At 47.5% G+C, this 25,749-nt stretch overlaps 1 protein-coding gene across 3 annotated transcripts in view; it reads left to right on the top strand.

The window, feature by feature from the left end:
- The window catches only part of SH3GL3 (SH3 domain containing GRB2 like 3, endophilin A3), a 1,443,414-nt gene that overhangs the window by 289,616 nt on the left and 1,128,049 nt on the right, over positions 1 to 25,749 (top strand). The window contains exon 1 of one of the 3 annotated variants that reach the window (XM_078684581.1): positions 2,325 to 2,371. The exons of the other annotated variants lie outside the window; for them this stretch is intronic. The gene's annotated coding sequence lies outside the window, so the exon portion shown is untranslated. Of the gene's footprint in view, positions 1 to 2,324; positions 2,372 to 25,749 lie in introns of those variants that run through there. 3 annotated transcript variants of the gene reach the window in all.

Below are 25,749 nucleotides of genomic sequence, written 5' to 3'. Positions count from 1 at the left end.
CCTGTTTAGAAGAGAACCCTAATCCCACGAAGGTTATTGCAGCGTTTGAAAAGATTCAAGTCCACATTAGTAGTAAATTAACTGGCTCAGTACGAAAAGGGGGTCAGAGTAGACTAGAGGGATGGTTCAATCATGAGTGCTCTAAAGCACTCTGCCATTTGATCCAGGCCTTAAAAAAAGCTCCAAGAAACCAGTCAGACGTTAGAGCAGCTAGAGCTTCCTATAAGGATGCTCTAAAACAACGGAGGAAGGATTTGAAGCCTTAACTAAAGCGAGTGCTTTAAAAGATACTACCACATTTTGGAATGCAGTTAACGCTCCTTTTTTCGTGGAGAGAAATTCCGAACAGATAGAGATTGTTATTGAAGAAACCCTTTGGGTAAATCATTTCACCGATCTATATAAACAAGAGACCTGTATTGGACCAACAAGCTCAGTGGTGGGAGTTACGAGCTCTACCGAATCTGATGTATCAGACTTATTCCCCCTTAATGTAGTTTTCTCCTTAGATGAGGTAGAATTAGCACTGGCAGATAGCTCTAATAGTAAAGCCCCGGGACCAGACGCTATCCCAATCGACATCTATGAGGATAACGTTGCCCTGTGGGCACCACTCCTGACCAATGTCTTAAACAGTTTTAACATCAAAGGTTTTCCAACTACTTGGCAGGAAGCTATTGTTGTCCCCATATTTAAGAAGGGGGACAGAAACGATCCCAAATGCTATTGGCCTATTTCTCTCCTTGATTCGCTAATGAAGATAGCGGGTAGAATTCTTTTAAGTCGTCTTCAATTATGGGCTGAGGAGAATGCCGTCCTTTCAAAATTTCAGTACAGCTTTAGGTCAGGCCTCGGTACTGTAGAACAAGGCCTAAATTTGGCCTTAGTAATAGGCAAATATTCGGCAGTAAAGAGTGAAAACTTATTTATGACCTTTGTAGATCTCAGCTCGGCCTTCGACTGCTTGAATCATGATATTTTGTGGGCTGCCCTAGTAGATCTTGGCATTGATCTTAATATTCTTAATTTTTTAAAAGAGCTTTATAGAGGAGCGGGAGCTAAAGTCCGCTATGGAAAATTGGGAGAATGTACATCTAAATTCCCAATTGAGAAAGGGGTTCGCCAGGGATGCATTCTGGCCCCTTTTCTCTTTAATTTATACATAAATGGGGTGGCAGACCATTTATTATAATTAAAGGTGGACTACCCGCAAATTGAAGGTGAACGTGTCCCTATCTTCCTGTATGCCGACGACGCGGTCATTATGGCCAGAACACAAATTGGCCTCCAGAAGGCCTTAACCAGCTTCGCGGCATACATGGGAGACAGGGGCCTTAGGATTAATATAGGAAAGACCTTCACCATGTGCTCCTCGTAAAGGGCAAATATTACTTGTAATATTCATCTAGATAAATCTAAGATAGGCTTAACTAACACCTTTTCCTATTTAGGAATTGTTTTTAATAAGAAGGGCACCTGGAAATCAGCACTCACGACTAGGACTCTAGCATTTTCACGGGCTATTGGTGCTCTTAAGCAGTTTGCAAATAAGTTGGGGGACAGGCCAGTACGCATCTTGATTGACATATATAAGGCGAAATGCGTATCGACGGCTATATATGGAGCTGGTATCTGGGGGGTTGCAGATTGTTATGAAATTCAAATAAAAGAAAATGGTTTTCTCTGCTACCTGCTTGCTTTACCCCGCTCCACCTCCATTTACGTCTGTCACAAAGAATTAGCATTGTCTTTTATTTCTGATCTCATTAAAATCTGTCCTATGTTGTTGTGGCATAAGATCTGGACTACAGCAGGACGTTCATTGCTGATTGCATTAAGCTTGAAGGTTCCAATAAGATCCAGTGGTTGTCTTATGTTCGGGAATTTTTTAAGAATATCGGCGCCTTGATTTCTATGATTTCCCTGAGACACTGTCCTCGATCTCCAGATGGGCATTGAAAGAACTCTGCCTGGCCCATCTGGAAGATCGACGCTGGTATCCTGAGAGAAAAAAGGCCTCTGTTGTTCATCATCAATTTCTGTTGCAAAATTCTGGGCTACCAGTTTATTTGTCACCTGATCAGACAAGTTATAGCAGAATGCTTTTAGCACGTTTGAGAACTGGAAGTTTTTTTAGGATGTTGACCTTTCCTGCCCAAAATGATTGGTCATCGCAACTACCGACTTGTTTGTGTGACAATCATTCCACTCAATCAACTATACACGTTGTTTTATTTTGTAGATTTTACGAGTGGGGGCGGAAAAGATATCTATTACCTCTTCTTAAAACGTGGAACTTAAGACAATGCAGACCAGCTTTTTTAAAACTTTTGACCTTATCTGATGAAATGACTATTATCGCTATGTCAAGGTACCTGAAATATGTTATTAGATGCAGATTGACTATGATTTAACTGAATTTTTTTATGACTGTTGTTTTTATCTTTGCACCCTAGGAGTAAGGGGTGTCTGATATTTATGAATTATGTACTGTATACAGCTTCTTAAAATTAATTGCGATCACTGTTCCGTATGTAATTATTCTATCTGCTTTTATGATTTTAATGTAAAATCAAATAAAGCTATATTTGATTTGATTTGATTTGACAATAATACTCATTTGGAGTAAACACAACAAAAATGTTTTTCTTACCAAATAAATGCAACTACGCAAAACTGCAGAACAACCTCTGCCAAAACCGCAAACAAGAATCAAAAGCTTTGCACTAGAATAAAAAGGAGAAATAAAACATTACAATCACATATGCAAATAATGCACCAGCCAAACACAAAGCATAAGGCTGATTTGCCCCAACGGGGGCAGAAACAGCCAAAATATTCACCCCCGTAAAAGGGGAGCAACCCTTTCCCAAGAGGCCACTCCCAATACCAACATGTAAAAAACCCTGGTGTCTGGAGGCTTCTGATGGATACATCTGCCTGTGGATTCCTCACCTTATGAATATCCCCTGCGCCAGCATTCCGCAGAAGTTTTTCCTAGCTCTCCACGTCAACGAGGTCGTCACAGTGTCATGGCTCTGCACGCGGCTCCGCCTGACGTCAACAGAGCCATAAGAAGACCACGTCGGCGTGACGACGTCAGTTCCCTTTTTTTTGTGCTGTCGACACTGATGGATTTTCTGGGAATCTCCTCTCTTTCTTCCTGATACTTTGTTTCTAGATTTTCTTTGTTTCTGATTTTGCCACGTCTGTTCAAAGGAAGTTGGGTTTCAAGCCTTGTAAGGAATGCGGAGGTCATATGTTGATCACTGACCCGCATGATGACTGCCTTTGGTTTCTTTCATCTGATCACAACGTTGAAGGTTGTTCTTCTTGTAGGAAAATGAACCCAAATGCATTGAAGGAAAGAGAAGCCAAACTTTATATATCCAAGGTGAGAAGGAGAAAAGGGGTCGTAAACGGTCGAAGTCCAGGTCGTCGACTTCGCGCGGTTTAAAGAGAAGACACTAGAGGAAGAAGACGCATGGATCTCGATGTCGTTCGTCAAAGCCTCAAGCTTCGAAGTCGCCATCTCCGGCTCCTCGATGTTGAGTCAAGGACTTTGTATCTCCTTCACCATCTGAATCTCCACAGGTTACTCCGGACTGGTCTCCTTATGTGGGCACTCCGGTGTCGGAGGGATCTCCGGCTCTGGATGGTACTTCGAATCCGGTGGATGATGAGACTTCTGCGGCTCCTGTGGCTCCACCTGCGACCCCAGTGGTTCAGACTCTGGAGGTTCCTCATACGGAGGTCGAACTGGTGCAGTATCTTTCGTTCCCGGCTCCGGGTTTGGATCCATCGCAGTTTTTGAACGCAATGTATGGAGTATTTGACAGCGCCTCATTCCCCACTGGAGCACCTTTGGGTCCCGTGGGTCCATTGGCATTTAATTTGGGTGTGCCTCAACATTATACTCCGGCCCCCTGACATATAAGCCAATGGCGCCGTCATGGAAGATTCCAGTGGTGAGGATGTTGACGCCATATGGGCAGTACCCGGCTCCATCTGTCCGGTTCGGTCAACGCAAGTTGCTGTTACCGATCCGTGTTCGATGCCGCTGCTGGAGCCGTTGATACAGCGAATGGCGTCAGTGACGCCACAGCCTAAGATGTGCTCTAGAAGAGTAGCGCAACGGTTGATCAGAGAAGAGCAATACCAGGCTGGTGACATGGAGGAAGGTGAAATTTATGAGTCTGTGGACTTGTTTGAAGACTTGTGTGAGGCTACTTCTTTGGATGTTTATCCAGAAGGGGATTTTGCATCATAGAAGGCTTCTCCTTCAAAGGATATTGCACCTTATCATGTTGTTATTAATAAGGCAGCTGAACTATTAGATTTACAGCTTCCTATTGCTGAATATAAGCCTAAACTGCACCCACCCCGAGGTAAGAAACTTGTCATGCCAGAGATGCAGTCTCGACTCGAGAACCCACCGCCTTTTATTCCCCACCTGCCTAACTTCCTGGACCATTCCTGAGACATCCCGCACCCTTTCTTTCCCACAGGTCGCCGCTGCGCAGACGAACCCGACTGCGTTCCCTCCTGTTATTTCTTGCCTCGTACTTACGACCCCCAACTACCCTCGACTGGGTTGGAAATATCACCGGTCCTTGGGTGAGTTGTCCCGAACCCACCGTTACCCCGTGAGTTCACCTCACCGTTTGTACTGTCTCCCTGTCTCTGTTAACCTAGTTGACCAGCTCATACCCTTGGTATTTCCACAGATTCTGAGCCACGCCATTTCAGGTAAAACAAGATTACTGGTCTTTTTCTTTGCATGAGCATTTCTGACCTCCACATCACCCTTGTACAGCCCGTCTGACTCCAACACCCCTCCCGCGACCATGGCAACCACACACACTCTTTTAGATTTTTACACGGGATCATGTTTTAGATTAAGGCATGACTCGCCTGTTTGTTGTGAAAATAGTTGTTGTAGATTACCTCACCATTTTGAATAATTATGCATTCTAAGCCGTTGTATATACCAAGCTCATTTTGCATGTGCTAACCAATTTTGTGAATCGTTTCACCGCCCTGAGAAATTTCGAAGTAAATTTATACATCATTTTGCTTGTAATACATTTACATAGTGCTTTAATATCATGTTATGATGTTCCATGATTCATTTCTTTCGGGCACTTTTAGCCACAGCTTGTTCGTCATAGACCGTTACTTAAACATCACCGTGATATCTCCGTTTTATACTACCAATCACCTTTCGAGTAACTATCCCTTGCAGTCTTTATTCTGTGACTTTATCTAAAACATCACGATGACGACATCTCTGTGCTTCCCAGCATGCTGCTTAAGCACATTAGCCCATTTTTACACTTGCATGTGCACCATAGTGCCATTTTTCCGTTTGAACTCGGTTCCTTGAGCTTCACCACACACGGTTTGTCACGGAACGTTTACCGTCTCGTTTATCTGCACCCCGCCCCCTCTCTCACTGGACAGGTCTCCAGGCCTTTTTAGATCCCTTCACCCATGTTTTGAGCCGTTCGGATCTCCTCACTATCATATCCCGTCACTCCTCCACCTCGGATTTTGACTGTTTATCTCTCTGCACGCGTGTTATAATTTGGTTTTTTCACCCATTTTGATTTTATATTTCCCTTCGTGGTTGCTGCTCTCGTACCACCTTTAGATATACATCTACAGACTGTATCCACCAACTCTCATGTTAATGTCATGAGGTATTTTCACAGCCCTGATGAGTCACAGGTATCGCCCTGTTGATGAAACACGTGTCGGCTGGCGTTGTAAAATCTGAAGAAAAGATCTACATAAAGCTAACATGTTGTTTTTACCATATCTCCGATATCAATCGACCTTGTCCTTCACTATTGTATTATCAGAACTGTTGACTATATGTGTGCCCAGTACTTGTCGTGTATCTGTATGGTGCCAAGGCCTCTCCCGCCTGGCTCTCAAAGAGGTTTTAGCGTTCCCCTCTATACTGGCAGCACCGTCCCATTATTTTCATGATCATATCCATCGCCCCCCACCACAGACTGCACTGCTTGAGCGCCCCAGTCCTGCCGACCACAAAACCCACAGCTGACCCCATACTTTCATCCAGAGGTAGTTTGGCATGTCTTCCAGACGAGGGGAACTCCTCGGGTGGACGTGTTTGCCACTCTCGAGAATGCGCACTGCCCGTCATCCTGCAGTCTCCAGGTTCCGAGGCAGGGAGCGTTGGGGGACACGTTTCAGTTGAGTTGGAGCCCGCAACTCCTTTATGTGTTTGCTCCTATACTCTTGATTGCTTGGGTTCTGAGGAAGATTCATCAAGACCGGGCCCAAGTTATATTGATTGGCCCGGATTGGCCAAGAAGGGTATAGTACACGGAACTTCTTCACCTCTCATTGCAACCTCCACTCTATCTCCCTCTCAGGGCAGATCTCCTCTCTTAGATGGAGGTGCAAGTTCTACACCCCCACCTCCAGAGCCTACACCTTCATGCCTGGAGATTAAACTGGGCAACTTGAATTCTTTTTCTCTCCTGCCTGATGTGGTGGATGTTATACTATCGGCCAGGCGACACCCCAACAAGTCTGTCTACTCTTACAGGTGGTCTAAATTTGTTAAATGGTGGGGAGAGAAATCTATTGATCCTTTAAAAGCTCATCTTTCTGATGTTCTTTGTTTTTCTCTTCATTCGGCTCAGCAGGGTTGTGTTGTTGCCACTGTTAAAGGATATTTGTCGGCTTTGTCTGCATTTTTATGTTTGCCTGATCAGCCTTCTCTATTTAAGTCTCCAATAGTCTTAAGATTCATTGAGGGGCTGACAAACATGTTTCCTCCTACTCCTTTTATTGTGCCTCAGTGGGATTTGAATCTGGTGTTGACTTTTTTGATGGGTACTACATTCGAACCTAAGCATAGTTGTCCATTGAGACGTTTGACATTTAAAACGGTCTTTCTTGTGGCTATTACATCAGCTAGGCGGGTGAGTGAGCTTCAGGCTCTGAGTTCAAAACCTCCTTTTCTGACCATACATGCTGAAAGGATGGTACTCAGGACCTGGGCTGCTCTTCTGCCGAAGGTAGTGACTCTCTTCTACCTAGGTCAGTCCATTACCCTTCCTACTTTCTATTCTCCCCATCACCCATCCGAAGAGGAGGAGAGGCTTCATCATTTGGATCCAAAGAGGGCGATTAGCTTCTATTTGGACAGAACAAAGGACTTCCGGCAAGATGACCAGCTCTTTGTTGGATATGCTGGTCATATGAATGGCAAGGCGGTGCACAAGTGCACTTTATCCAGGAGGATCATCTTGTGCATCAAGATATGCTACTCCCTGGCTGGTAAGGAGCTTCCTGTAGGCATTAGTGCTCATTCCTCCAGGGCTAAATTGTCTACTACTGGATTGTCTAGAGGTGTTCCTATGTTGGACATCTGTAAGGCCGCAACTTGGACCTCCCTCAACACTTTCGTGAAGCATTACTGCTTAGATTCTGAGGTGAAGAGGGATGGCCATTTTGCGTGCTCTGTTTTGCAGGACTTTTTGGTATGGATGCGTGGACACCCTCCTCCGGTAGTGGAACTGCTGTGGGATTCTATTCATAAGGGGAGGAATCCACAGGCAGATGTATCCATCAGAAGAACAAGTTACCTTCGGTAACACTTTTTCTGGTGGATACAGTATCTGCCTGTGGATTCCTCACTGACCCACCCACCTTCCTGTTGTCCATCCTTTTATACCATAAAAGATGAGGTATTTGTTATTTGATGTATTTTGTGTACTCAAGACTTTATTATCTCTATTTGTACATTGTTGACTTGTTGAAATGTAAGATTTCTTATTTCATTATACACTGTGTGTATTTGTATGAGTTCTGTGTACTATGTATACTTGGTCTCTATGGTCGGTCCGCCCGTTTTGCCTCAGTGGCACGGAAGAAGTGGGTGGAACTGACTTTGTCACGCTGACATGGTCTTCTTATGGCTCTGGGGACGTCACCCGCAGCCGGGCGCTGACGCTGTGACAACCTCGTCGGCGCGGAGAGCTAGGAAACATTTTCGATGAATGCTGGTGCAGGGCATATTCATAAGGTGAGTAATTCACTTGTAGATACTGTATCCACCAGAAAAAGCATTACTGAAGGTAAGTAACTTGTTCTTCTGCTTGGGGACAGATAGAACTAAAACATATGGCTAATCGGCCTCCAAAGAGGGCAGATATGACCACAATTGTCCCCCCATACAGGGGAGCGACCCTTGCCCAAGGGACTGCTCCCCAACAACATTAAAAAAAACCTGGGTGTCTACTAGCTTCTGCCCCCCTTAGGGACAGATGGCCCAGAAAACATATGGCCGATCTGCCCCCAAAGGGAGCAGAAATGGCCACAAGAATCACCCCATAAATGGGAGCGACCCTTGCCCAAGGGGCCACTCCCCAACACCCCCCCCCCCCAAAAAAACAGAAATCCCTAGTGACCTAGTGGGCCAAACAAACTTTAAAAAAATCAGCTGAGAAACAGACAAAATAATGCTCCCCAAAGGGGAGTGACCCTTGCCCAATGGGCCTCTCACTGCAAACATACATGGGCACAATTATTATATTTTTTTTAATTGTCCAACTTGCCCTTCAGGGAGGAAGAAACAGCCAAATAATGCTCCCCAAAGCAGAGTGACTCTTGCCCAAGGGGCCACTCCCCACACATATATCCCTGGTGGTCTTGTAGGCACAATTAAAATAAAAATGCCCAGATCTGCCCCCCAGTGAGCCAGAAACAGCCAAAAACATTGCCCCCCAAAGGGGAAAGACCCATGCCTAATAGGCCGCTCCCCGCAAACAGTTGATTAATTAAAAAACAATCAAAAAAGATCCCTGGTGTCTAGTGGGAATTCCTGCTGCACGATTGCGCGATCGTGCAGCCGTAATTCTCAAAAGAGGCATTGGAGGTAAGGAAAATCCTTTCCTTTACCCAATGCCTCTTTGTTTAAATCTCCCCCTCCCAGGGGAGTAACTCACCTACTCTCTTGCCAACGCGCTGGAAGCAAATGGCTTCCAGCACGTCCAGTTTCACCTAATGATATAGGCATGCGGGGTGCGCTGATGTCATTAGATGACATGGGGGGGGCGGCAGCAGAAGGGCTTACGCTGCCTTCCCCTGTGGGGGCAGTATTAAGTGTGGCTCACGGGGGAGCGCCCGGCTTCCCCCATGGGCGCTAGGATGACCAGGAGCCGTCAGATGCACACGCCCACCATGACGTCAGACGGCTCCCGGCCATCCAATGCATGGAAAGGGTTAAAGGGAAGCTCCCAAAGAAAAGTCATCAAAAGCTCCGGTCAAGCCAGCACAGATCGGGGCTGATGCAGCATGAAAAGCTCCGCCTCCAGTAACAACAATTGATCCAAATATCCAAATCAGCCAAAAAAAAAGCAATACACCACATCAACAAACACTTGTCTATAGAGTCACCACAGCGCCTTACACACCAAGGGACAAACAGAAAAAAGAAGTAATCTTATCTTAGCTGTGAACAGCAACACAGAAGGAAAATGATTGCTGCACACAGGATTAAATAGTCTTTAGAATGTTATGCTTACTATTCTAAGTTCTATGCTTTGTTCTGTTGTTGCTGCTGTGAGTAGGCAATTAAAGACACATGCATAATATGTGCCTTGCAATAAAATTCATTTTAAAATATTTATTTTGAAAGTCCTAGTCTAGTGCAGACTGTATTGCAGGGTAACATCACAGAAGATTAAAATAAATTAAAAGCAGCAAAGCATTTCATGAATAGTGAAAACAATAGGAAACAATTGTACACTGGCACATTTTGTAGCCCTAACATTCTCTCTGTGCTATCTCTAGGAGCAATATTAGGTCCAGAAAAATCAATAAATAATAAACCTTTTCTCCATGTTTCAGAAGTGGTTACATCCCTGATTTGGCGCAACACGGTCTGCTATTGTTGGAATAGCTTGCCTGTTGTCCTTGGCAAAAGAGCAAGGACATTAAGCCTGTTAGACCTGGCCTCTTTGGGGCAGTTTCCTTTGACTTTTTTTCCTTTGTGATCTCCTGTTTTGCAGAATTCGTTTTTGCTGGCTTTAGGACTCTAGGCACTTTACCACTGCTAACCAGTACTGAAGTGCATTTGCTCTCTATGAGACAACATTGGGTTATCCATAATTGGCATATTTAATTTACCTATAAATCCCTAGTAAAGTGCACACTTAAAACAATATACATAGGGGAGTGCTCAATTAGTCCAAGAATTTTACTACAAGTTAAATTTATCAAAAAATGACTGTCCATCAAACAAGTAACTTCATCTGTAAATCCAGTACGAGGAAGGTGCCATACTGTAGTATCCGCAATAATTTATTTCTTCAAACATCGCAATTCAGCCCAGCCAACGCGTTTCGTCAGGAAACAGACTTCATCAGGGCTATATAGTCTTCTTCCTTCCTGCTGGACAATAATGGACCAGAATGTGAAGCAGTCAAACGATATATCATTCCCTATTGGGTCCTGCAAAGTTTAGCAGTCAAACATGCCACAATACTGTAACTAAGACCCATTTGAGTCAATTCTCTCTGATCCCGATTGGCATTTTTGAATTTTTAAAGATTCATCCTCCCTCATTCTGCCTGTTGGATCTGTGATTTTTCCTGCAAGAATGGAGTTTGAGCTGGCCAACCTGAAGAGCCAACCTGAAGAGCTACACAGTGTCCCAGCTCAAGGAGTATGAAGAAGGCTGAACTCCAATAGGCTGTATGGGCATGCTCAGATGCCCAATAAGCCCCCATAGACAATGAGGAGGAGCTGGATGATGAGGAGGAATTAACCCCAGAGTAGGGTCTTGGACTGCAACCTGTTAAGGAGGTAGGTAACGTTCTCCCAGGATTTGATATCCCTCCCATGGCAGGGAGCAGTGTGCCTTCCAGCGGTCTGTCCCCAGAGGAGCTGGAGTACAGCCAGGTAGAGAGGAAGCTCAAGCTGGAGCTTGCCAAGTTGAAATTGGATTAAGAGAAAGCCTTAGAGCAGAAGAAACTGGATATTGAGGAAAGGAAATTATTGTTTGCTCATGAACATGAGTTTGAAGGAGCAAGGCATTAAGGTCAGGCAGACTGAGTCCAGCAATGATGATGGCAGAATTTCGTCAATGCCGTCTGACAGAAGGGTCCACATTCCCATGGGTCTGCTGCCTATCTTTGTGGAGGGAGACAACATAAACAGATAGCTTTAGGTTTATGAGATTGCTCTGCAAAGTCACAAGATCCCTAAGGGAAATTCAGAGGCTAATCTGGGGAGACATATCCCTAGTGATGGGAGGGACACCCTACTGGCCCTAGATGTGGGTGACAGGATGAGGTATTCTCCCCATGAAGGAAGCCCTGATCAAGAAACTTGGTTTTATCCCAGATAAGTACGGGCAGACATAGAGAGACAGTTAGACGCTATCCCAACAGACCTGGGTGATTGTGTTGATTCTTTCTGCAAGGCAATGGATGGTTGGGTAAAGGGCAATGAGGTAAATGGTTTCCAGGGGATGTATAACTTGATTGCAAAAGAGGACATGTTCAATCTTTGGTTTCCAGATGTTATGTTCTGGCACGGCTGCCTCAGCAATGGGGTGTCCCAGCCCCAACACCTTGTTGACAGTAAGCTCTCTGACCCCTGGGAGCTTGCTAAGGAGGCGGACCGCTGGGCCAGCACCAGGGTCCACAGGAAGGTATGTGGGGGGAAATCACCAAAAGGGTTGGTTGAATCCTCACCAGTAGAAGGAGAGGGGCAAAGAAAGGGAGCACAGAGTTCTCTAAAGGGCCTCAAAATAGTTCTTCGGGTCAGGACTCCCATCCTGCTACTGAGAAGTAAAAGAGATTGTTCCCTGACAGTAGGTCTGCAGGGAAGCACCCCCAAAGTGCTTTGAGTGGCAACACGGCGGGCACTTCAAGGGACACGCCAAGTGTTCAAAGCAGGCACAGCCACCCACCGGTGGGAAGTCACTGGGGTTGGCTAGTGTTGGGGAGGACACTGTCCCAGATGGTTTGGGGGACAGAGTAAATGTTACCCCAGTGACCCTGGGTGACAGAGAGAAGGTGCAAAGATCCCACTTGCCTATCAATACGAGGAGGTAAAGGCAGTAGACCCCATTATCGGGCAGAGAGTGGAGGCTCTGAGAAACACTAGAGCTAGCATGACAACCATCTGGTGTCATCTGGGCTTTTCAGAGCAGATAGTCACTAATGTGTTACACCAAGTTGTTGCTGCTGACAACCATGAGAGCCACTACCCAGTGGCTCCCGATCCCTTTGAATGGGGGGTCCCTGAGGGTATAGGTGAGTCCCTCCATGCTTGTGGAGTGTCTGCTTGGCAATGACCTGGAACATACCATTTGAAGGAAGTAGAGCTCAGGTCTCACTTAGAGATGTTAGGTTTGCCAGAGTGGGTGTGTCTGACCATACGGTTCAGGGCAGCATGACATAGTGGTCAAGAGGACCTTGTAAAACCTGAGTCGGGTCGGGGACAATCGATATTTGCCCGGCGGTATTGCCTCTGTGACCCTCGAATTATTTAATCAATGAAGAGGCAGGCGCTGGAGACTGGAAAGCAGGAAACAAGGTTTTATTCTCTCCGGAGGAGAACACAGCAAAACGGACAGCAGGTATCGTTCTGAGGTGCTCTACCTTATGTCTGAGGCCTGGCCCCTTATATACAGGGTTTTGCGGTTTTTATTACAGTTTACATACTCATGACAAAGCTTTGATGTACGGAAAGACATTCCCGGAATCCCCCCTCCGGGCCCGTTCCCACACGCATTTACAGTAGAGGTCCCCACCCTGGTCACAACAGGTGATGAGTATCGCGCAGCTGGATATTCCGCTGATTCATGGAATGCGGGGTTCGATCGGATCTCATGGGGTGGGGGCTTTGATCAACCCGGGGATCCTTTGATGGGGGAAGCTTTCTATTGTACGGGGAGGGGCAAGGAATAGTATCGGCAGAGCTGGGTGTCGGCCTGGGAACGAGGAAGACAAACGGGCACACGGGGAAAAGGGGGTTTGTCATCAAAGGGCCGGGGATCATGAAAGGGAAGAAGGGAGGTGTTGCGCTGGGAACAGGATGAGGGCCTGAGGCAGAGCAGCGCTGAAGAGGGTTTTATGATTCAAGACAGGTGCAAGCAGGGGGTTGGTCAGCGTGCAGGCTTGGTGAGGGCGAAGGGCTATGTCAGGGGCCAGCGGCATGCAAAAGGGTTTGTTCTGATCAGGGCATCTTAAAATGGCGGGTGCGCACGACAAAAGTGTGGCATCAGGGGTAGAGGCAAGATGGCGCAGATAATGTTCACCAAACCGTACTAATTTTCACAGTCCTCCCTTTAACATATTCAAGACATCTTGCTGGTTCATTTTCTACTCGGTTCTATTGTGGTGGGCATGGGAAAGAAAGCAGTAGGAACCCTAGATGAAAGAGCTGTAAACATTACATTTTAAGATCTCTAGTTTTTAGGAGGCGGACCTATTGATAAACTTTGATAAACTTGTTTAGCAGGAAAGTCATAGTAATGCAATGCAAAAGTGATTCGAAGTGAGAGCAGTGAGTACATTTCATAAGGTGAACTGATGGATTGTTACATAATCAATACAATGTTGGCTGGGAGAGAAACGAGACGTGGCAGAAATGGTCAGGAATGTTCGAGGTTTAGTAAGCTTTCAGCAATTCTTCGTCTTCCGTTGGCACTGTGGAGCACCGGCGGTGGAGCTACGAGTCCAGCTCTATTCTAAGTTCCGTGTTGCAGGGCACGACCTTTTCCTCGCGTTTCTGGTCAAAAAGGTCTTTCTCGCCCGGTGTCCTTTGGGATCAATAGTCAAAAGTTCAGGTGGAAGAAGAGTGTACAAAATAGTCCATAGGGTAGGTCGGAGAAAAAGGGGGGATGGAGCAAGGCCGAATCAGGAACAAACTAGGGGAACGAGAGATTTCAGATAGGCGAGCTCATGACCGAGTCTAGAGAGCGGGGACCTTTCGGCACACATTCGAACATGGAGCGGGGGCATCAGGTTAGCCCTTTCTTCTCATTTTGTTGGAGATAGTGCCTCGTCCTGTAGCTCTTGTTCTGTCGCGGTCTCGCCTTGGCCCATGTCGCTGACGTTCCATAGTCCGTAGTCAGGCCACGTGCTCCCACATCCGGTCCTTCTTTCCTCCGACAGCCGTACCCTTGAAGGAGTTTGAAAAGACAGTTTTTAGAGAATTGGCAGAGGAAAGAAACCACATAAGTCTATTTCTCTCCCAGCTCCAGGCAAGTGAAGATGGAAACGTTCGCTATATTAGGGCTCACGACTGACATATAAATGATCGATGGTGGACCTGCTGGGTTTACTATGACTTTCCCTCACAACTGTTTAATATAGTCACGACAGTTCATCTGATGGGGACCCACCTCTGTAATGTAAGCCTGGTAATGCTAACAAAAAGTGGTGTGAGCCATCCGCATGGTACTAATAGGCTTCTCGCTGAGGGACGAACATAGGCTAAACATTTTTCATATCACCAATGCATCCTGCCCTTTAACTAAACATTTCACTTTCGACAAGGTTCAGTGTAATGGTTTTCTTTGCTCCGGTCTAATCTTTAACTTTGTAAAACATCATTCTGGTCCCTATGCAGCCTCTCGCGGCCGGATTACTAAATTAGAGAAGACAGGGGTCTCATCGGAAGACAACTAGGTACATAGAAAACTGTGATGGGGGGCATCATCTCATTTTGGGTTATAGGGGTACTGTCGGCAGAAGGCCACAGTTCAGTTGGTGAGCATTCAGTGGCTTTTCTCGAATTTTCAAACTCTGAAATTTGCCTATATATAAAAAATCATTTCTAGGTGCCACAGCTGGCCTGTGTGAGTCGCGAGTCGACCCACCCCTTACAATCGGGGGATGAAGGATAGTTATCGGGGGGGGGGCAACTGAACGCAAGACTGGGTGCGTCCTGAGAAGATGGGGGGGGTTTCGGTTACCTTTATGGGTTTGGGTATCGCGACAATTTGGGACGGGGAGGGGCGCGTTATCTGAGGCACTTTTATCTCATAGTAGTAGCCGCTGACATGTAGTTCCCTCATTTCGGGTCAGATTTAGGGAACCTCAGTTAGCTTACCTGTCCTTTCCTTTATGACCAATTCTCGGTTTCATCAAAATATTTCCGGAAAGGAGAGGTGGTGACACAGCATTAGGGTGATTTTATTAAAGACAAGTTTTGAGCAAATACTGGCGGTATTTGAAGCCAATTGGGTGGTGTGCTAGGGGTGGCGGTCTGCCAATTTCGGGGCTAATCGCTCGGAAGAGTGGGAGTGTGAAGGAGAGAGAGAGAGAGAGAGAGAGAGAGAGAGAGAGAGAGAGAGAGTGCAACGGCAGGCTAAATAGTACACGTGCGACAGGGAGAGTGGCAGTGTATTTAAGAAAGGCTATTTAGTGCATTACACAGTAAAGGACATTCACGGGTCTGCGTTAGAATCTTGAAATCATGCAGTTTGAGCATTAGACAGGGTAGAGGGGACATGCTTTGAGAAAAAGGAAAAGAAAGGAGGTACCATTTTGTCGCACTTTCTTGCATTCTCGATCCTTTGACCAGTTGGGTCAACGCCTCAGTCACACACACACATTCTCTCATAGTTTCGCATCATATGTGACATGGGTTCATTCGTGCGGTCTGGTTTAAGGGTGATCACTTTTTATCGGGTCATACTAATTTTACGGGTTTGTTCGCTGCGTGAGTAGTTTGTAGGCGTGCTTAGGCGCCACCTTGCAGCGCTAGTCTGTTTCGTGTATTAGACATGGCAAGGCTTCAGATCTTCGCCACACCTCGGCTGTAATCTCTGATGTAACCTGCAGAGGGAGAAAAAAAGGGGGGGGGAAGGGAGGGGAACAGCATTCGCGCATATTCAAATACATGGATTCGAGAGTCCTTTACTTACCTCTTACTCGTCTTTCCTCCTCGGGGCAGAGTCCCCGAGGATATGGTTTCTGGAGCCGGGGGGGGGGGGGGGCAGTGTGTCCATATAGGTCGTGCGCGGGGAAACGTAAAGAGGAAACCAGAGGTGCCTAGTGCGAGGTATCTAGTTAGCAGATGTATCTCACTATCGGGGTCCTTAAATCTCCTTCAACGCTGTGACGTTCTAGGGTTCTTCGGTTCTCGGGTCAGCTCTGCTCACCAATACCTTTGAACATCGTACTTTATAACATTTACATCGTGTTATTCTACCCTTCCTTTACATTCGCTCATTTATACCGTTCGTTTTACCCATCCTTGGAAGCCGAGGTCTTCCTCCACGCGGGAGTTTCATGAGTCAGTCGCGTACCTTGAAGGCAGAGTGTCGTGTCGTAGATCCGATCCGTCCTCCAGGGCTGGGCAGCCATCTTCTTAATAACCTTAAAGAGAGCATAGCAGGGTGCACAGAAAAGAACGTTCCCGCCCGTCCCATATTTTCAAAATAAGCATGCAACACCCGTTCATTATTTCGAAGACCTTTATTTATGCAAAGTCATGGCACGTGGATTTATGGGGGTACAGTCGTATTTGGCCGGACACGGCAATGGCTAAAGTGCGTACAGTGGGGGTGCCATTTTGCAGCAATAAAAACGTTAGGAAGTTTTAGCAACTCATTTGTAGCAAACCAGAACGTCTATCAGTTGGCCGGGGGCTCGGGGGCGTTTATTTCATAATTTAGAAGCATAGTCATACTAGTTGCAATCAGATTTCTTATATGCATACCGTGTGGGTGCGTCATTAAGCGAGGATATACATCGGCTATAAAAATATAATACATTGTACATTTATAATCATCATTTTTAACGCGACCCTTTTACATGTTCCTCGAGTGAGCTCTCCGTTCTTCTTGTCAAGTGTACAAAGGGTCATATATGTCTCAGAACATTAAGTTTGTATAGTAAAAAAAAAAGGGGGGGGGGCACCACGAGGTGCTCGTAAGTTCCTATTGATACCGGCGCCATTTTGGGCGGGGCCGGGTTAGTCCGGAAGTAGCATCAGGGAAAAATGTTTCCTACAACCGGCAGTTGGACCAGAGTCCTTTTCGGCAGTTCTAGAATTCATGCTAACAGAAGGAGTGACAATGTCATGTTTATTTCGTTGGCGAACAAGGCAGTTGTCCCTTACCGGAGGCCTGCAGTGGCCGAGGGCTCCTCCGGGGATCTTTGTAGAATCTTCAAGGCTGCGGAGATGTTGTCGGGGGTGGGGGCTCACGCTCCGGTGGGCGAGCGACCGAGTTACATTGCTGTTTAAAGTTACTCTAGCGACCGAGACCCGCCTTCCAGCAGACTCAGACGCCATTTTTGAGGTCCTGCAGCAGTCCCCTCTCATCAAGTCTGCAAGAGTGGAAGAGACCTTTTGAGGACAAAAATAGAGAGTGGAACTCTGCGTTGCGGAAGTGGGACATTCAACTGGGGTGCGGTTGCGATGCCCCCACCTGGGGGGCGAGGGAGACTCGTTCGCGCCGTCTCCTTCTCCCAGTGCACTCCATGCTGCTCTTTTTCATCGGTCCGCACGAAGGTCTCTCCACATCCGGTGTTCCCCAAGTCTTGTGCTCAGTGCTGTGGGAGTATGGCCATCTGTGGCGCACACTCGGTGCCGCACAAGTATCGGTGCAGTCATTGCATATTCGGTGCTCCGAAAAGATGGGCACCATTGCACGTTCGGTGCTGCGCAAGTATTGGGGCACCATCGCCTGGCTGGGGGTGTTCGGCGTTGGGCCGGGGGCTGGGAGACCTCCTATCCGTGGAGGTGGGAGAGGCTCGTCCGCGTCGCCTCTCCCTCCCAGCCCAACTTGGACAAATTGTTGCGGAGGTACGTGCAGGACATCCCGCCGTCCAGAGCTGCTGCGGCTGTTACGGAAGGGAAAAGAAAGAGGTGTCTCGTTCTTCTCTGGACATGTGGCGGGACTACCTAAGACTATCCAGGCCCGTGGCGGCTGGCCGAGGAGACATGTGGCGGGACTACCTGTAACTGCCCAGGCCGCTGGCCCCTGCCTCTCCTCCGGCTCCCCAATACGTTAAGATTTCCCGACCAAGAGTTGGCAGCAGGGCCCGCCTTATATGGGTTGCCGCCGGTTGGGCGTAGCCGTAACCCTACCCTACTTTGGAAGGTTCCAGAAGGTGGGGAGGGGTCGAATGTTCTACAGTTTACCGTTCTTGTTTTTCTAGCGTTATTGTGTTTTTCTTTGCTTGTTATGTTAAAATAAAAGTTCGTTTTTATCAATGGCTTACTGATTTCGTTTCCCATTTCTTTCTTTCCAGGTTGTTTCATGCTAAAATTTCTATTAACATAGTTTATGTAACATGGAAGCACGTGCAGGGGGATGACGCAGATTTACGAACACATAAACTCAGACGGGGGGGGTAGTAGAAAAGTATGACACACAAGATCCAAAGACAAACATAAAACAGTGATTATTTGGCCAAAATTATCTTTTTCCGTCTGTTAATTTAGAGCTAGGCTGGGTTCCCGTTTTTATATTGTCCGACCTAGGAAAACTCGAACATGTCGCTGAAATCGTTCTGGCGGAACCTGTGCCATCGGGCATAATCAAACGTGGTGGTTCTATCTGGTCTGTCCGTGCGAGTCGGATTTTTCTTTGTCTCGCACTTTTTCTCATTCTGCCGGCCTGTCATTCCTGTCGGCCCTTTGCCCTTACTCACGCTCAGTAGAGTCGGGCATTGGGCTTTCCAGTGTCCGACATATCTACAAAAAGCGCATTGGTCTTGCCCTAAGTCTGGCCGTCTTTTGCGTAGTGTCGGGGGATAACTTTTGGGTCGTGGTGCCCCGGGGTTGTCCTGTCGGTATATTTCTCTACCTGGTTTGTCCTCGTCTTATCTCTGTCGTTGCATAGCCTCTCTGCGCCACATACCGAGACTGTCGAGCATAATAGGCGTTGTCTTATTATTGCGAAGGGCTATTTCCAACGTTTCTATTTTATCAAGGTCAAAGGATCCTGCCAGTGGCCACTGTTTGTCTTGACTTTCTTTGGTATACCTGTGCCACAATTTATTATAGGCTATGGTAACTAATCCATAGTTTATGAACATGTCCTTATTAGGGGTGCCTTCTAGTGGAGCTATATGGTCCACCTCTAATACACGGTCCGGGCTGAACCAATTATCAATCAGTGGGGAGAAGACAGACATGACGGCTCGTAACGAGGGACAAAAGTCAGCACTGCCTATCTTAGCACTGGGCACAAAGACTAGACAAAATATTCCTATTCTACGTTGTTTGCAGGCAGTGAATACCTCATGAAAAAAAAAAAAAGTAACCAATAACGAGGGACAATCAAACAATCAATAAATAAATAAGATAGAGTAGGATCAATGGGGAGAGTAAGTAGGGCGCAAAAGTCTGCGTCCTCTACCCTTTCACTATCCGCAAAGAGGAATCTGTTGTTTTCCGGTTTGCAGACAGAGAATCTCCAGAAGACAATCTGCGAACAGTAGTTCGGGGTCAAAGAACCCAGTTAATCAGTGAGGGAGAGGGAGTCTCCCAAAAACCGTTAAGAAATAATAGAGTCAGTGGGGGAGAAAAATAGGCGCGACGGTTGCGTTACCTATCCTTCACTGTTTGCAGAAGGGAAAGAGCCTACTGTTTCTCCGCGTGCAGACAGTGAATCTCCAAATAAGTTAACAAAGAGTAATACTAGTATATATATTTTTTTTTTTTTAAACAATCAAGCAATCAATTATTTTCGCAATCCGTCGTGTTTACACGACCTTACCCGGACCGTATGGACAGTTTCTTGTCTTCCGAATCCAGCGCCCGTTCGTCCTCTTTTTCTCGTATTTCTCACGGCACTCCTAATGGTCCCCAGTCAGGACCGTAGATCAATCGAGAGAGGTCTGTTCGCAACTAGTGAAGTTCGGATGATCGGCTGCCAGACGAGGGTCTATTGGGCAAGAGCTCTCCCGATCGTTGCAGTCGTTCACTCTGTCGTCGGGACCTCTCCCACTGGATCCACGAATCGCTGATGGGCCCCACGCTTGGGACGCCAATTGTAAAACCTGAGTCGGGTCGGGGACAATCGATATTTGCCCGGCGGTATTGCCTCTGTGACCCTCGAATTATTTAATCAATGAAGAGGCAGGCGCTGGAGACTGGAAAGCAGGAAACAAGGTTTTATTCTCTCCGGAGGAGAACACAGCAAAACGGACAGCAGGTATCGTTCTGAGGTGCTCTACCTTATGTCTGAGGCCTGGCCCCTTATATACAGGGTTTTGCGGTTTTTATTACAGTTTACATACTCATGACAAAGCTTTGATGTACGGAAAGACATTCCCGGAATCCCCCCTCCGGGCCCGTTCCCACACGCATTTACAGTAGAGGTCCCCACCCTGGTCACAACAGGTGATGAGTATCGCGCAGCTGGATATTCCGCTGATTCATGGAATGCGGGGTTCGATCGGATCTCATGGGGTGGGGGCTTTGATCAACCCGGGGATCCTTTGATGGGGGAAGCTTTCTATTGTACGGGGAGGGGCAAGGAATAGTATCGGCAGAGCTGGGTGTCGGCCTGGGAACGAGGAAGACAAACGGGCACACGGGGAAAAGGGGGTTTGTCATCAAAGGGCCGGGGATCATGAAAGGGAAGAAGGGAGGTGTTGCGCTGGGAACAGGATGAGGGCCTGAGGCAGAGCAGCGCTGAAGAGGGTTTTATGATTCAAGACAGGTGCAAGCAGGGGGTTGGTCAGCGTGCAGGCTTGGTGAGGGCGAAGGGCTATGTCAGGGGCCAGCGGCATGCAAAAGGGTTTGTTCTGATCAGGGCATCTTAAAATGGCGGGTGCGCACGACAAAAGTGTGGCATCAGGGGTAGAGGCAAGATGGCGCAGATAATGTTCACCAAACCATACTAATTTTCAACAACCTGGAGCCTGAAAGCATGGCACAGGTGCCTGCCAAAAAAGGAAGGGCTGGGGGCATTGGAAACCCACTTCTGAGACGTCCACATTCCGGGAGGAGGCTGACATTGAGGGGGACACCCTGGAACCCACAGGGGAAGATGCGGTTGTCCAACTGACAGCAGGAGGGGGTTCCCTCCAGGGATAGGTTCTGCAAGGCACAGACGAAATTCCCTACTCTTATGGGTTTTCAGCAGCAGGCTGAGATCCAGGCAGCTGGTTACACCTCTGTCAAACACCTGATTTAGTGGGAGAATGGTTTCCTGTATAGTGAGCCTAAGGCTAGTGCAACCTGTATATTGGTGGTCCTCCTGTGCTACAGGACCTTCCTACTGTGACTGGCTCATGATTGACCCCTTGCAGGTTGTTTGTGGCAAGACAAGACCTTTGACAGGCTTGTTACCCACTTTTATTTGATGCAATGAGGAAGGCCTCAGATGTTTTCTGCAGGTCCTGTCCTGTCTGCCAGGAGAATGGAACGACTGGGCAAAAATGCAAGCTCCTACTGCACTTCCATTGAAAGGTTGGGCATCAACATCATTAGGCGTCTGGACCCCAAGACAGCCATGGGCAACAGATTTGTTCTGGTCTTGGTGGACCATGCCCCGCTGTCACCCAATGCTATCTCTCTGAAGATGGTGACTATAGCCGCTGTGACCGGGGCCCTTATGGGGATCTTACCCATGTGAGTTTCCCCAGAGAGGTGATATCTGACCGGGGTACCGACTTCATGTCAGGGAACATGAAGGCCATGTGGAGAGAGTGTGGGGTAACCTACAAGTTCTCCACTTCTTACCACCCACAGACCAATGGGCATGATAATGGGCCTACCAGAGGCCCTGAGGCGGAAGTGGAACTTCCTCCTGCCATGCCTTTTGTTTGTATACAAGGAGGTACCCCAGAATTGGTTGGCTTTAGCACCCTGTGAGAGGGCCACCCAGTTTGGTAAAGGAGGGCTGGGAGCAAGCTCCCAGAAGATCCCCCCACTACCGGAAGAGCTCCCCAGGATTTAGTCAGTTACATGGTAGTCCTTTGGAACCAGAATGTATGCTTCAGGAAACTCACGCAGGAGAATCTGGAAGCTAGCCAGGAGGACATGAAATGCTGGTATGACCAAAATGCCACTCTGTTTGAGTTCCAGCCTGCCAAAAAGTGTGGGTGAAATAGCCCATAGTGTTCCAGGCCATGCAAGGCCACTGGTCTTAAGAGGTGAAATAGTGCAACAGTGATGTAACTTACTTGGACTCCAAGGAACCCTTTATGGGTCCTAATTGTCAATCGCCTAAAGATCCACTTCACTCTTCAGATTACCATGCTCCTGGTTCTGATGATGGGGTGGAAGAGGAGAGTGAACCTCTCCCCGACCTCCTTTCTTCCAAGGAGCAGGATGGGTCAGTGGAAGGTGTCCGCCTCTATCCTACACTGACCCTAGAACAACGGAGAGACTACCGCCAGTTGCTGGGGCACTTTGCCTCTTTGTTCTCCCTTATCCCAGGACTCATTAAATGGTGTACCCATGATATTAATACTGGGGATTGCACACCTGTAAAGTACAACATTTACAGGTTGTCTGATAAGGTGAGAGCCAGCATTAAGGACGAGGTCTCCAAGGTGCTGGCATTAGGTGTTATTGAGCCTCAAACAGTTCTTCTCCATCCTAGTGGTGTTGGTCCCCAAGACTGCCCCACCAGGTGTCACACCTGAACTTAGATTCTGTGTGGGCTACAGTGGGCTCAAGGTGGTCACCGAGACATGCAACCCATCCACAGAGCTGATGAGCTTATGATCGGCTTGGAGCTGTCATGTTCCTCAGCACGTTTGCCTTAACATCTGGGTACTGGCAGATTGCCTTGACCGAGGAGTTTAAAGAGAGGTCTGCCTTCTCTACACAAAAAGATTCAGAAAAGGGGGTGGTGATGAACAGAGTGCCTGAATTAAGCAGACCACTCTTACCCAGTCCAAAGATCAGGGCTTGATCCATCTCCGTTTTTTAGCTCACTGCACCATCCCAGCTCAGAACTTGGCTATATGCAAATTAGTCTGTTCCTGTCCCAGTGCATGATGGGAACAGGGCAAACCAAACTACCAAGCCAATTCTTATACTGGGAAGGAAACAAGCTTCCGGGGACCGGTTTCTGCCATTTCAGGCGTCATCGGCCCGGCTTGCTTGAATCCTGATGGTGCAATGAGCAAGGGACTCACATCTGAGTATACCCTTCCACGCTTATGGTGGACAAAATGATTCAGAAAAGGGGGTGGTGATGAACAGAGTGCCTGAATTAAGCAGACCACTCTTACCCAGTCCAAAGATCAGGGCTTGATCCATCACCGTTTTTTAGCTCACTGCACCATCCCAGCTCAGAACTTGGCTCTATGCAAATTAGTCTGTTCCTGTCCCAGTGCATGATGGGAACAGGGCAAACCAAACTACCAAGCCAATTCTTATACTGGGAAGGAAACAAGCTTCCGGGGACCGGTTTCTGCCATTTCAGGCGTCGTCGGCCCGGCTTGCTTGAATCCTGATGGTGCAATGAGCAAGGGACTCACATCTGAGTATACCCTTCCACGCTTATGGTGGACAAAATGATTCAGAAAAGGGGGTGGTGATGAACAGAGTGCCTGAATTAAGCAGACCACTCTTACCCAGTCCAAAGATCAGGGCTTGATCCATCACCGTTTTTTAGCTCACTGCACCATCCCAGCTCAGAACTTGGCTATATGCAAATTAGTCTGTTCCTGTCCTAGTGCATGATGGGAACAGGGCAAACCAAACTACCAAGCCAATTCTTATACTGGGAAGGAAACAAGCTTTCGTGGACCGGTTTCTGTCATTTCAGACGTCGTCGGCCCGGCTTGCTTGAATCCTGATGGTGCAATGAGCAAGGGACTCACATCTGAGTATACCCTTCCACGCTTATGGTGGACAAAATGATTCAGAAAAGGGGGTGGTGATGACCAGAGTGCCTGAATTAAGCAGACCACTCTTACCCAGTCCAAAGATCAGGGCTTGATCCATCACCGTTTTTTAGCTCACTGCACCATCCCAGCTCAGAACTTGGCTATATGCAAATTAGTCTGTTCCTGTCCCAGTGCATGATGGGAACAGGGCAAACCAAACTACCAAGCCAATTCTTATACTGGGAAGGAAACAAGCTTCCGGGGACCGGTTTCTGCCATTTCAGGCGTCGTTGGCCCGGCTTGCTTGAATCCTGATGGTGCAATGAGCAAGGGACTCACATCTGAGTAAACCCTTCCACGCTTATGGTGGACAAAATGATTCAGAAAAGGGGGTGGTGATGAACAGAGTGCCTGAATTAAGCAGACCACTCTTACCCAGTCCAAAGATCAGGGCTTGATCCATCACAGTTTTTTAGCTCACTGCACCATCCCAGCTCAGAACTTGGCTCTATGCAAATTAGTCTGTTCCTGTCCCAGTGCATGATGAGAACAGGGCAAACCAAACTACCAAGCCAATTCTTATACTGGGAAGGAAACAAGCTTCCGGGGACCGGTTTCTGCCATTTCAGGCGTCGTCGGCCCAGCTTGCTTGAATCCTGATGGTGCAATGAGCAAGGGACTCACATCTGAGTATACCCTTCCACGCTTATGGTGGACAAAATGATTCAGAAAAGGGGGTGGTGATGAACAGAGTGCCTGAATTAAGCAGACCACTCTTACCCAGTCCAAAGATCAGGGCTTGATCCATCACCGTTTTTTAGCTCACTGCACCATCCCAGCTCAGAACTTGGCTATATGCAAATTAGTCTGTTCCTGTCCCAGTGCATGATGGGAACAGGGCAAACCAAACTACCAAGCCAATTCTTATACTGGGAAGGAAACAAGCTTCCGGGGACTGGTTTCTGCCATTTCAGGCGTCGTCGGCCCGGCTTGCTTGAATCCTGATGGTGCAATGAGCAAGGGACTCACATCTGAGTATACCCTTCCACGCTTATGGTGGACAAAATGATTCAGAAAAGGGGGTGGTGATGAACAGAGTGCCTGAATTAAGCAGACCACTCTTACCCAGTCCAAAGATCAGGGCTTGATCCATCACCGTTTTTTAGCTCACTGCACCATCCCAGCTCAGAACTTGGCTATATGCAAATTAGTCTGTTCCTGTCCCAGTGCATGATGGGAACAGGGCAAACCAAACTACCAAGCCAATTCTTATACTGGGAAGGAAACAAGCTGCCGGGGACCGGTTTCTGCCATTTCAGGCGTCGTCGGCCCGGCTTGCTTGAATCCTGATGGTGCAATGAGCAAGGGACTCACATCTGAGTATACCCTTCCACGCTTATGGTGGACAAAATGATTCAGAAAAGGGGTGGTGATGAACAGAGTGCCTGAATTAAGCAGACCACTCTTACCCAGTCCAAAGATCAGGGCTTGATCCATCACCGTTTTTTAGCTCACTGCACCATCGCAGCTCAGAACTTGGCTATATGCAAATTAGTCTGTTCCTGTCCCAGTGCATGATGGGAACAGGGCAAACCAAACTACCAAGCCAATTCTTATACTGGGAAGGAAACAAGCTTCCGGGGACCGGTTTCTGCCATTTCAGGCATCGTCGGCCCGGCTTGCTGGAATCCTGATGGTGCAATGAGCAAGGGACTCACATCTGAGTATACCCTTCCACGCTTATGGTGGACAAAATGATTCAGAAAAGGGGGTGGTGATGAACAGAGTGCCTGAATAAAGCAGACACCCGGTCCCCGGAAGCTTGTCTCCTTTCTGGTGAAGAATTGGCTTGGTAGTTTGGTCTGCCCTGTTCCCATGATGCACTGGGCCAGGGACAGACTAATTTGCATATAGCCAGGTTCTGAGCTGGGATGGGGCA

Source organism: Lissotriton helveticus, chromosome 3_2, assembly GCF_964261635.1.
Source record: "Lissotriton helveticus chromosome 3_2, aLisHel1.1, whole genome shotgun sequence".
NCBI classification, from domain to species: domain Eukaryota; kingdom Metazoa; phylum Chordata; class Amphibia; order Caudata; family Salamandridae; genus Lissotriton; species Lissotriton helveticus.
The sequence above is the reverse complement of the archived record's forward strand: the minus strand, read 5'-3'. Positions and strand labels throughout refer to the sequence as shown.